General features: G+C 40.4%; 1 long non-coding RNA gene across 1 annotated transcript in view; it reads right to left on the reverse strand.

Moving 5' to 3' along the window:
- The window catches only part of LOC138528638 (uncharacterized), a 342,934-nt gene extending 335,249 nt beyond the window's left edge, over nt 1-7,685 (reverse strand). Inside the window, exon 1 of the long non-coding RNA XR_011284192.1 lies at nt 7,552-7,685. This is a non-coding gene — a long non-coding RNA (uncharacterized lncRNA). The remainder of the gene's footprint in view (nt 1-7,551) is intronic.
- Between the last annotated feature and the right edge of the window lie 3,908 nt (nt 7,686-11,593).

Genomic DNA, 11,593 nt, shown 5'->3' on the forward strand with positions numbered 1-11,593 from the left:
TTTGGAATCTACTATCAACCCTCTGTCATCATATGACATCTAAACTGGATTGGGGCAATGGATGAGCACCCCTGGATCTGGCTCTCCACACCTCTTTTTCTTCATCACAACTCCAACATGGTTTGGAGTGGCTGTTTCCTGCTAGCCACTACTCGTCATTTCATTCAATGCTCTTTCTAAAAGTCATACAATTCCATGTTGTACTTGTTAGTCTTCCCCCCTTCCTTATGTGTCCTCCCTATGTGTTCATTAATGTAACACTTGTCAATGTTGGCCTTAAGTGCGAGCTTTTAACCCTATTTGCCATTAATGTCTGTTAATATATTGTAATGGAATGTTAAGGGATTACATAATCCTATCAATCGACAGTAAATACTCTCTCACCTTAATAGAGTTAAACCTGCAATTGCGTGTTTGCAAGAATACCACCTATCACAAGAAGAAGCAGCTGAACTGAAATGCTTATGGGTGGGTCACATTTTTTCGAATGCAGCAAAGGAAAGGAAACATGAGGTTATCACTCTTATTAACAATCATCTTAAATGTAAGGTCATTTCCACAGACTCAAATGATGTAGGATGATGGGTGTTGGTTAAACTTCTCATTGATTCTATTGAATACTCTACATTAAACGTATGTGGTCCCACCAACGCTGATCATATCTTCTGGACTCAACTAAGAAACTATATCTTTAATTGAAGCCCTGATAACCACACTGTGTGTGGTGACTGTAATGAAATCATAGATCCCCTTCTTGACAAAAAATCCAATGTATGTTTTAAGATAACTAAATCCTATCAACAGTTTGCCAATTTTGTGTCTGAACTAAGCTTGATTGATACCTGGCGCATAGCCCATCCCTCTGATCTGGATTATACTTATTACTCCCCACCTCATAATACCTTTTCAAGAATTGATTATATTTTCCTATCGAAATCCTAAACCAATTGCTTGATGGATGCCAACATAGAATCTATTACCCTGTCTAATCATGCTACTGTCCACATACAACGTTCTAATCGACATAACAACAACCAATTTAACGGATGGAGATTAAATCCAACATTCGTGAAAGATGATTTCTTCACCAAATTTATTCAGCAGCAGCACTCTCATTTCTTTTATGAAAACCTCAACATTGATACATCCATAAATAATTGGGACTGTTATAAGGCAGTATTAAGGGGGCACATTATATGATATACTGCTAATAAAAGGAAAAGACGTAAACAAGAAACTGATGATATTATGAATTCCATCAAATCTCTAAAACACAAATACCTACGCTTCAATTCTATCTCTACTCTACAAAAAATTACTAAATTAAGAATACAATATAATAATTTGGCCACGCAATACTCATGTATTAACCTCTTGAATTATAAATCTAAAATATTTCAGTATTTCAATAAATTGAGTAAATCATTAGCATAGTACCTTAAACTGAAAATAAACAATGCTAAGATTACTGTAGTTAAAGACCATAATGGCAATAAAACTTTTAATGAAAGGACATTTTAAAAGTCTTCTCAAATTTCTATCTAAAATTATACTCTTCGCATAATACATCCAATGGTTCTTATGCATCTGATTTTTTAGAACAGATATATCACGACTCATATAGCAGGACCAATCTACAGACACCAAATACCCCCTGTCAGCAAGTGAAATATATAAAGCTATTAGGGACCTTAAGAAAGGGAAAGCTCGAAGCCCGGATGGTCTTTCAACTGATTTTTTCATCTGCTTTAAAGATTTACTAGTACCTAAGCTTAATGATCTATATTCAGCCTTTATTTCTAATGGGAAGGCCAAAGGGACCTTCACTGAAGCTATGCTCATGTCTTTCGTAAGACAATATTCCTGATTAATACTGATTGCAAAATGATTGCAAAAATTGTTGCTAATAGACTAATTCCCTTTCTTCCTAATCTCACTAAGAATGATCAGGTAGGTTATGTGAAGGGATAACTGTCCTCAGCTAATAAAATACTTTTTACTAACATTCTTAACATTCTCAATATCATTCCGAAATCCATTAATCCATATGCTGCTATTGCTCTCAATGCCAAAAAGGCTTTTGACAGAGTAGAGTGGAAGTGTATGTTTGAAGCTTTAAAGTGGCATAATATTCCTGATCCCTTTATAACTATGATCAAAGTACTGTATTCTAATACAAAAACATACATTTTTATTAATGGCCACATGTCATCCTATTTCTCTCTTCATAGAGGTACCCAGCAAGGATGTCACCTGTCTCCCCTTATTTTTATTTTAGACAAAATGAAAATATAACTGGAATCAATTTTGGAGGAATTCAAATTGACACTGCTGCATATTCTGATGATGTATTACTGCTTTTGCATATGATGGATACCTGGCTTTGCAAGCTAATACATACAGTTGCACAATTTTCTTTGACTTCAGGATATAAACTTAATACTGATAAATCTCAGATACTACTGCTTAACGTACACTGTACCAAACAACATATTTTAGGTTCTGGAATGAAGTGGTGCCCTGAGGGCATCACATATCTAGGTAACCATATAGCATCTTCTATCGAAAGTATAACTAAAGAAAATACGGCACATATTCCAAGTAAAGTTGAAGAGCTTACTAACTCATGGTCCCCCCCTGTATCTATCCTGTTGGGGTAGACTTGAAACAATTAAAATGATGATTTCCCAGATTATACTTTATTTTCTATATATGCTTCCTATTCCCCTTCCAGGTTCATTTTTCAAATCACTAGACCCATGAATCCTCAAATTCCTCTGGGGGAAAAAGAGACACAGAATCTCGTTAAGCAAACTTAAAAAGTTCCGTTTTGAGGGATGTGTAGGGTTCCCAGACTATACCACATGGCCTGTGTTCTAAGGCAAACACAAATGTGGTTTCTCCCTGTCAATCATGGTTTGCCTAGTTGGCTTCATATAGAGAGAGCGATGGTTTCACCCCATTCTCTTTTGGATTGCCCATACATTATAGACAATAGGAGATACTTTAATAGTACAAGTATTAATGTCTCCATTATGCATCTAAGGTCCTATTTATTTCCATTAATTACTAAAGAATCTCAGTTTATCTCACAATATGTATGGTTAAACCCCCCGATTAAGATTAACAAGAGAAATGTATGTTTCGGAAGCCATGGCTCTCTTGTGGTATTAGCCCAAGGAACGCCTCTTACTTTTGATAAAATAATGGCTAAATACGATGTTCGATTGTTACTGGTACACCAGAATATAATGGACAGCTTTGCCTTACTAACATGTAATGTGCAGGATTACCATGCTGAAAGAGTTGGATATTTATCTAATCCGATGTTTACTGCCTCTGGGTTCTATAATATATGTATATCTGATCCAGCTGTTGCTCACACATATAATTGTTTAATGGACTGGAAACGAGACTGTTCCCTGAATGTCTAACAGTATGGCCTCTTCTATGGAACAATATCTAAAAAAATATTGTATCAGCAAGTTTACGCCAAACCATATACTTCTTTCACCATAGAGCCTTTACCACCCCATATACTCTTTTTTAAAGTGGATTATCCCTAAACGACAACTGTTGGCGCTGCTTATGCGTTCAAAGTTCCTTGAAACATATGTGTTTTTAATGTGTTTATGTTAAACGATTTTGGGAAATGGTGTGGAAGACTCTTGTAGATATTTTTCATATACAAAAGGATTTGTGTTTTCCCTCCTCCTCCATGGAAGTGCTTATATACAACCTAAGATGCATAAACATAATAGTTACTTGTTCGACCTTCTAAATGCAATTGCTATCCAAACAATTACATCTAATTGGAAAGACTTTAAACGTGTGCACAACAAGATTCAGTGGAACTCAATTTGTAACATCCACAAAATGAAAAAATGCAATGCTACTTCTCCATTTTTACTACTCGAACATGAGTTAAAATGGCAGTCATTTGTAGAATATTTACAAAATGCCTCGATCAATGGATAGGACATCTTTTATAATAAATTGCCTTTATAATTCCTAGGTAGCATCATCCCTCTCCCATTCTCATGTGTATGTTTGTCCTGTGTGTCTTGTTTGTACTATTGTTCATATGAGGTTATTTGTATACCTATGAATTTATATTTAAACTGCATTTTTATGCATTAGAAGATATCACATATATGATGTCATGTAAGGCTTTATAATGATAAAACATGCTCAGAGGTTTGGTTCTTATGTTTTGATTATAGACTTATTACTTAGTCACTTTGCTCTTATTGTAGAAGTCTTGTATGCCTATTGACGTTAATAAAATATTTAAACACAAAAAAGGGCAGCAGTAGTAATAGACATAATAAAGTGTAGCAGTTTAAGATTGCTTTTAAAGCAAATCCCAAGGGTGTGAGCCATGGGGAGTTTGACTGAGTGAGTCAAAGAGAAAACACAAAAAAGAGAGGATTGTGACTTTAGAAGCAAGGTGGTAGATCTCTTCACCTTTGGAGGTACTAATCACCACGGAAGTTAACGCCAGCCAGCAGCATATGGCTGAGCTCAGGCGATAACTCTAGAGCGAAGGTGTGGAAGAAGAATTAGATTGGCATATCATTGGCAAAGAGATGATAAGAGATAAAGAATGGGGCGCTGAGCTTGCCAAGGAGTGAGGTGTAATGAATGAAGTTGAGAGGTCCAAAGAGAGATTTGTTTGGGACCAGGACTAATAGAGAAGTGGTGGAGGTTGCTCCAGTATGATAGGAGATAGATTCAGATCTGGCAAGTGCAGGGCCATGGAAGCTTATCTGAGAGTGAGTCAGGAGGAAAGATCAGTTGTTGATGGTTTTTAAAGCAGCTGTGAGATCAAGAAGGATGAGGATATAGGATTGGTGTGTGTGATGAGCAGTAGGGAGGAACATGGGTCGGCTCTGTGTTTATGTATTAGCTGCTGAGCCCAAATTAGAGGTGAAGCTGGATTATTACTTGTATATAACTCTAATGGGAAAATACAATATAGGCAGTTTGTGTATTGTCATTAAGGTGATTAAATAAAATTAATAAATACATAAGAATCATTGATTCACTCAAAAAGCAGAGGGATTCGAACCAGCATTGACCTATTCTGATTTCAATTTGCTTTTGCATTTGATTTTTTTTTTTTACTTCTGTTAATTATATAATATTTAACAAATCCCTTTGAAATATATTTCACTCCCTTTCTTGACAGGTGTGAATACTCGAACCACTTCTTTTGTGACATACGTCACACATCTTTTAAAGGGCTATGTGAATTACACCCATTATATTTTCCATCTAAATGGAGATCATCCAGCAAATGTTTCCTGCATACAATGCGTGTTCTCTTACATTCTGGTAGTTTTCAACCCGGCTAACCTGAAAACCAAGCGATACCAATATGTGAACATCCCTTTATCTAGGGGGACCATCATTACTAAAAAGAAAATTAAAAAAAAACTTGGGGATGATTTTTGTGGGGAATCAAGTGGCTAGCTCACGCAATTACTATCTTGTGCAATTGAGACAAATCAAACCACGTTTGTCAACAGAACACTGTGCTCATATTGCCGGCTCCATTACAGGAGCCAAACTGGACTATTGCAATGTGCTATATGTTGGCACCACCCAATACACCCTGCATCGTAGCAGCACATATAGTCCCGGGTCGAGAGAGATGCCAACATTACACTGACTGTACACAAACTTCACTGGTTACCAGTTAGCTCCAGGACATCTTTTAAACAATTAACAAGCACACACCGTTCTATATATGGTAATACGCCAGATAAACTGACACAGGGATTTGGGCTTCTCACTTCTAGCCAACCACAATGATCAGCTACTAGACACCAATTGTTTGTCAATCTTTCTAAAAGAGCCATAACCTTTGGAAAATCTTGCCCTGTCCGTTCTATTGAAACCTTGGAATGTGCTTCCTGAATCCATCCGCATCATGTATTTCCAAATGTTCCCATAGGAAAAGGGTTGGGCTTGCTGAAAATGTGTAATATGGGGCCACTTTGAAAAATATTTCCAGGGCCTCTTTTGGTTCCCAGTCCACCCCTGGGGAAGGTGAAGATATTCCTCTTTTAAGATATGCTTTCATGAGTCCCTCTACTTTCGCTTTGCTCAAGTGCTGAAACAGCACCTCATCCCACTCCACAACTACACATACAAAGGCCTGCTCTGCTACTTGCAATGCTCCGACCATGCCACGCACTTTTTAGGCCTCGCCCCCACATATTTGTATGCGACTCATAAGGGACTCCGCTTTATCTTATCCCTCTTGATGGTACAAAGGAAAAGGTCTTGGCAGAGGAGCAGAACTGCGCTGCCCTGATTCGGAACTGTACTGCCCTCGCTTGACAGGCGCTGTAACCGGTGCAATGTTTTAATACATGCTGGTCATCGCGCTCAGAGGTCGCGAGCGTATCCACCAGGCCGCTTATCCTCCACGTCTATTCTGGAGATAGCGCTCAGTGTTCAGCATCACAGATGTCCTTCTAGACATCCCAGCCATTATTACCGAAACAGAGTAATATCCGCGTAAGAATGGCCTTTCAATTAAGGACGCCTTATGCCAGAATTATCAATGCAGTTGCCTCGCATTATAGGTACAAGTATTCCAAGGTCAATTTATCAATTCAAAGGCTTCATCGTTTTAATCACTAAACTTCTGTCTCCCGGAGCCGGTGCGGAAAAACCGCGGCTGCTAATTAAAATGGAGCTTTACCAGCAAGTACACAAATTAGATCCTGTCAGTAAGTTTATTCTAACTATTGGTCATTTCTAAATGCCTTTTTAATCCCTTAATTTTTACATTAAAATGCAAACGCCTAACAATCTTAATCACCTCCACATCAGATTCATCATTAAGAGCAGGAAGCCAGATGGTATCATTTTGATTTACCGGACTTCAGCGTGAATTAATGTACTGAGCGCTGATAATGAATACATCAAACCTGATATTACAGGAACCTGTGAATCTGGCATGTTAAATTAATAACGCACTTTGCACAGCCTACGCCTGTAGTGAGCCCGTATAAAAAGTGAGGAGTAATGGCGCCTTTTATCTTCAAATTGTCTTTATTAGCCTTGCGTTTCGAGTCTTAACAAAAAGATGACTATTTTGCTAGGGAATATACTGCCGGTTTCAAAGCTTTCATTTCCAGCGCAGCCAGAAATCATTTGGCGCGTGTGAGGTTTTCCGATTACGTCACTCGAAGCACTGGACGATTTGCCCGCCTTTTAGCAGAGTTGGGAATGCCTCATGAAGCATTAAATACGGAAACATTCAGGCGTTTCGAAAGACGCTATGCTAACATGTTTTTTTTTCTTCCCTTTTCGGGCAATAGATGATGAAGCTATTTGATGCCCGTTTCCAACAGTAAACTTCACCAGAGGAAGGCGGGCAGGGCACGTTCACAGTTGTCAAGCATTTGGAGAAAGTCAAACGCAGATTGCGTTCCAGCTATTCCCACACGTGGAGGTGTGTTACGCCAATATTATTTTAAAATAAACAAATACCAGATTAATCCGGCGTGTAAACACAGCATCATATCAACTGACCTTCAATCATTTCAGGCATCCGTTGGTCTTTTCCTCTCAAAATAAGCAGGCACACTATATCAAACGTTTATCAGAGCAGCTGTGTTTTTCGTCTGAAATCTGCTCAGTGCGAGAAATCCTCACTAGATCGTGGGATTACCTTCGTGACAGCTGTTCTGCTTGATGCTGTGGCGTGGCGAGGGGATTTCGGGAAGTGGGGGGGGGGCGGCGTCTAAAAGGAAAAACGCCACCTTCGCAGGTAATATACAACACCACTTGATCAGGTAAAACAACACTGATGAAATTGACTAGGCATTTTAAAATGAATGTAAATAGTGATGCAATGAAACATAATAGGGTTTGCGGCTGCTTTTTGCATTTATTTCTTCAATGAGCAAATGGAGCATGAATGGTGTGCAGGGTTTCCATAGAAAATGTCCATAACAACCAGGCAATAAACCGTGACAGGGCACGTGCGGGGGAGTGGCTGCGCTGTTACAAGACCGACATACTGATAGTATGCCATATTTGCTTTAGAGGACGACGATAGAGATCCTGGTGTTATGTTTTCCTCTTTCATCACAGCTAGCATTAATGTGCCCGTGTTTATTGGTAAGGGACAGACGAGTACTCAACTAAAATTAGCTATGCATTCGAGGAGCCCACACATTTGTCTTAATACAGCAGAGAACCATTGCCATCGCTGTTTTACGAGACTGGCAAAATCCTAACTAGGGAATAGGAGAGGACTCAGTTTGAATAGTGAATAGGGTAAATCTACCCTGACACTGCTCTCTCCCCCTGCGTTTTACAGGAAGGTGAAAAGCACATGGACAAAATGCAACGCTAAATAAAATAGGGGTGCAATTCACAAAGAACCGGAAATGATGCACTTTTTTAGACACTCTGTTCTGAGGAAGGCATTAGTCACCAGACTCATAAAGTTGACCTGTGCATTTCCGGAGAGTCACGTGTGAGCACAAATGTAATGTTGCAATAGGATGGCAAACGACCAGTCAGGGCGAAATATTACACACATGACTTTCTGTAAGTAGCAAATGGATTGACATTGCTGCAAAGCAAGCTTTCACGAAGAAAGACAAATACAGAGAATGGCCAGTAGTAATCCTTCTATGCATCAAAAATCCCACTGCACCTTTTTTGAACATACATACAAGGGCAATTTTCTACAGTGGTGGTATTTCATTTGTGGTATTTAATTGTTGGTTTGGTGTAGGGGCTCCGAATAGACTTACCAGGTCACCTGAAACTACAACATAGGGAATCAGCTCCTCGTTATTTGACCGAGCTCACAATGTTTTGGCGTACCCTACAATTTACCTCAGGTGATAAAACAAAACAAATCCCTCTTTAGAATTGTACCTCACTATGCGTTATAATGAGTAATTAGGGTACACAATAAATAGACCAAACTGATCTATTTCTTTCACACACTTCATAAGCAATAGAAATTAACAAGTAACGCAACAGCATATGCAATGTAATGAGTTCAACATGACATTTTTGTAATACAGAAATGAAAGCGTGCCTCACTATCTCACATTTCCCCTTGAATTGATAGCAGATTCCACTCTTCAAGCTAAAACAGAACTGTGGGCACACTTCACTGTAACTGCCTTCCCCGCGAAAAAGCCCTGTTTCCCACAATAGGTTTCAGTTACACTTCTAGCCCTGCAATCCAAAACACTGCTATCTAATGGCCTTTCAAAATATCATTCACATTAGCAGTACCTTGTGCTTTCAGTTTATATATGTGAAATCTGCTTCTTGGACAGAGCAGAAAACACATGAAAATAGCTAACTACATTTGCAAGTGAAAAGGTTTGCCTGCCTGCCAGTGCCCGCAATATGCAATCATACAGACACATACATCACTTAGTACTTTGTCCTCAACTAAAGAATGCTTGAAATATTCCCGCCAGTAAATTCAGGGAAGGATCGGTTTTGTGTGCCCTCGGTCTGCTGGGCTCGGGTTGCCCCTCCTTTCTCTACTGCTGTGATTCTCTCTCTCCACAGGCTCGCACACGGAAAGCCCCTCTCATCTGCTTCTCTCCCTTTCAGCAGGAATACCCAGCCAAACTGCAAACCAGCCAAGTCAGCAAAGGCATCCAGATGCTCAGAGAGACACACCCCCTTTCTCTCTCTGCACTTTCCTTTCAAAGGCCCTCTCCTCAACCTTCCCCTTCCTTTAAGCTCCCCTATGGAAAGTGTGAGAACTGCCTGTCCCTGACTGTGATCTGTAGGAAAGGCGTGGTATCATGAGTTAAGACACAGGCCCAAGATGTACAAGTTTCAAAAATCTTTATTAAACTTAACTGGGGTCAGAAATTTCCTATCTGCCCTAAATCTATAATAGGAGTAGCCTCGACCATCAAAGTAAACCAAATAGTCCAATTCAGTCAGGTAAACAAGTTGTTTCATAAACCTATACTTGCCCTCACGCTCTACAAAAACTACATGTTGGAAAATGTATGCAAAACCAAAAGAGTGTATCAAAAAGAATCTCAGCATGGAAATGGAAGTGGCACACCACTCCCTTCCCCAAGTTCAATGCGCTGGGGCGGTTTGTAAAGTTCTTCAGGATGGCTGGTTTACACAGTGCACGTAGTTGGCCCAATTCATCAGTTCAGACGATGTTCTTAGGCTTCTCTCGCCTGGGTTTTAAAGTCAATTCACTGGTTTCAAAAAGGTGCAACAAAGATCCAACATAAAGATAGTTCACAAAAAAACCTCAGGTTTCCCTCATCCATGTCCAGTTCTTCCTTGACTTCAAACAATACTTTCTTGGTTTAAAACAAAACACTGTACCCCTCAGGCTTCCCTCGTCCGAGTCCGGGTTGCACTTGACTTTCAATGTAAGATATGCTTGTTTTCAATGTTCACGTCGAAGTCCTTCGAAACTGCATAGATTTGGCTTGGAACTATGCATGACCACTTCGACCGATTTTCACAACAGTTACTTGACTCACAATTCTCCTTATAGTACTGGTACAATAATATTTCACACCAGACCCCTCAGGCTTCCCTCACAGTGCCCGGGTCTTTCTTGTAACAAAAACTGGTAATAGGCCTCTCAGGGATCCCTTCCCCAAGTTTAGGCCTGTCTTGGCACTGTTCACAAAGTTAACTCACCTTTGGTGGGGGGTCTCTGCGGCCCTCCTGGGTCTGTCCCTTGCCTGGAGGCCACCCCTGTGCTTCATGTCTCTCAGGGTAGTATTCAGCAAATGCATAGTCTGTACCTGAGCTTTGTCAGAGACTTTTCGAGAATGCTGGATTTTCCTTCTTTTTCCCTGTGTGACCACACCGACTTTCACTCTCCACAATCTTGTTTCTGCACACTTCCTGGATCTTTCGTTTACCTTCATATTGCATTACATTTCCAATCTTGCTATTTTCACACAAGTTCCAGAATGCAACAAGTTCATTTTCCTCCCTCTTCGTGAGCTCCCCGTGGCAACAGTTTGGTGATTTTGGGAGCTTCAATCCGCTTAACTGTTCTTGTCAACAATGATCTCCCACTTCAGCCAAACTCATGCCACTGGGTCTCTACTTCTTACCCTGAGGGGCACGGCACTGGCAGGTCCTTCAATAGGATCAGACTGAGGTGTGGGTCTCATCACCTGCCCCTCATCCACCTTGGCTTCTGCAGTTCACACAGGGAACAAGCACTGGTTTGGCCACTTCCAGCAAACTGCAGCTGCCCCTGTTCTGGCTCGTTGGAGATACAGTTCCCGCTCCACACTTCAACCCCCCCTTTACACACTGGGTCAGTGTCTTGGCACTTCATCCTCCTGCAGACTCTCCAGGCTTCTCCCAGCTGCTGCTTCTTCTTCCTCCTCCTGGCTTCCATGGTCCTTCCAGCATCCCCAGCTCGCTAAGCTGGGTGTTTCTGGCCACACCTGTTATATGTTGCTGGCTCCTTAAAAGGCTTCTGGTGTTGGTGATAATGGTCTTGTGCCTGGCTTTGCCTGTCCTCATTAGCGGGACATTGCCATAGAGGAGGTAGGGCTGCTGCATGTATTTTCCTATGGGTACTCTTCAT

Source organism: Ambystoma mexicanum, chromosome 7q, assembly GCF_040938575.1.
Source record: "Ambystoma mexicanum isolate Mex_15411 chromosome 7q, UKY_AmexF1_1, whole genome shotgun sequence".
NCBI classification, from domain to species: domain Eukaryota; kingdom Metazoa; phylum Chordata; class Amphibia; order Caudata; family Ambystomatidae; genus Ambystoma; species Ambystoma mexicanum.